Source organism: Pteropus vampyrus, unplaced genomic scaffold (genome assembly GCF_000151845.1).
Source record: "Pteropus vampyrus isolate Shadow unplaced genomic scaffold, Pvam_2.0 Scaffold1000000298, whole genome shotgun sequence".
Lineage (NCBI taxonomy): Eukaryota > Metazoa > Chordata > Mammalia > Chiroptera > Pteropodidae > Pteropus > Pteropus vampyrus.
Genome location: NW_011914700.1, coordinates 1 through 2,076, shown reverse-complemented (window position 1 = coordinate 2,076; position 2,076 = coordinate 1). Strand labels below are relative to the sequence as shown.

At 32.6% G+C, this 2,076-nt stretch overlaps 1 pseudogene; it reads right to left on the bottom strand.

Annotated features, from left to right (window-relative positions):
* Window positions 1–1,134: 1,134 nt before the first annotated feature.
* LOC111735404 lies at window positions 1,135–1,253 on the bottom strand (annotated as a pseudogene).
* Between the last annotated feature and the right edge of the window lie 823 nt (window positions 1,254–2,076).

The following is a 2,076-nucleotide window of genomic DNA, read 5'->3' as shown; positions in this document are numbered from 1 at the left end:
GGGAAGACTTCAATGTGTCTTTAATTATAGAAACCTGAGAGCCAGAAAGTCTTAGGGATATCTGGAGTTCTAGACCAAGTCTCTCACTTCAGAGAGGAAAAGCTCAGAGAAGTTAACTGTTTTGTCCAACTACATAGACTGAAAGAGGAAGAATAAAAAAAAAAGTCTTATTCCAAATTTCTACTACACATTGTTCTTCTAGAAATGGGATTTAAAGAGGACATATAAAAATTGTTTTAAAAGCTTGTTATTAAATACTCATAAAAACATCACTTTAAACACCTTTAGAAATTTATAGCAGCGCATTTTGGGGACCAAGAAACCAGTGACATAATGACATTCGCTCACTGGAAGGAGTATTCTAGAGCATCGGATCTCTCGGCATCAAGCTTCCGCAGCCTATTCTATTTTATTCTAGTTCTTCATCCATGTTCAGGAGTAATATGATTGTGGACTATTTCCTACCCAGGAGAGAATGTGTTGAAAAGCCCATAAGAAAAGCCCACTTATTCACTTACAAATTCTTTATGATTTTATAACTTTACAATTGTCATTTTGGATTAGTTAGAAAAAGTACCTGTATTCATCTTCTGTCAAAAATGAGTTAAAAATTTTCCATACAAAAAGCACACTAAAAGTTTCTATGAAAAAATACAAACAAATATAGCCCCCATCAGAAAGAACTATTTATAACTGTGATAATTCGTTTTCAATTTTTGTGCCTTAAACACAATATAAGTAAGCATTAATTTATAAATAGCTAAATAAATAACTAAAGTTTTTCATTAAGTAAAATAAATGCACCAAGAGAAATGCCACAAACTGAAATTTCATGCAGATGCGTTTGTGTACTTGGAGAGTTACAATTTAGATTTTGATGGGTAATCTTAACTTTCCTAATAATCAAATTATTTCACTTATTATTACAATGAATAAATTACATTTATTTACATTTTAATATGTATTCAACATTTTAATTGAAAAGTACAACATGCATGTGTTTTTTTTGTTGTGGCATGGTACTTTATTTTTTACTTATTTATTTTTAAAATTTTTTAGGCGAGGCAACCCTTGGTTGACCTCACAGATTGCAAGGACCTTGTCAGCTTGTAATCCCCTATTTTTTATTTTTTACACCTACAGCACCTGGTCTTCCTAGGTGGTCTCCCATCCAAGTACTAATCAGGCTCAACCCTGCTTAGCTTCTGAGATCAGATGGAATCGGGCTTGTTTAGGATAGCATGGCCGTAGATAACTTTAAAAAAAAAAAGAAAAAAGAGAATATTTTTAAATGTCTCCAGAGTTATCATAAGCCTCAATTTGCAAATCTCAGCCAAAATATAACTAACAAGGAAATAGAATTCTCTGAAATTTTCCCAAGAGAGCAGTCTTTTTCACATTGATTTTCTAAACAGAATAACTTTTTAAGAGATGAAATTCAAAAATCTTGAATTTACTCATAAGCATTGCACTATCAATTTGTCATATCCCACCCCACAGTTATAATTCAACAGAGAATGAAATCATTCACCATGTCTATTTCCTAGAAAGCCCCGCAGCATAAAGAAACAGAATTACTTTTGACAATAAATGATTGCTCTCCTAAAGCACCGACATATTTTCTCCCTTTCCAAAATTGTATCACTGCCATTTTTAATGTGTTACCATATAGATACACTTGCATAGACATCTGAATAAAAAAATACAAACAAACAAAAACAAAAAAGAACCCTGATACTCCTTGAGTTGCTTCCTTTTCAGTTCTATTTGACAGAGGAAAGAGAACCTGATAAGCACATGATAACCCCTATGTTTTATATACCTTGTTTTATATAACCCTCCTATGTTTTATACAACCCTCTTACTAGCAAAGTAAGGAATGGTGACCATTTTACATATAAAGACCCTGATATTCAAGAGAGCTTAATTAGGTTTTCCGAGGTAAGTAGCTGGTATGTTCTGGAGATGTGACTAAAGCCCATTCTTTTTGGGCTGACACCATTGTAGTACTAAACTAATTTAGAATAACAGCATGGTAAGTAGATTTTGTCTTTAGCTTTCAATACTTTCTAAGCC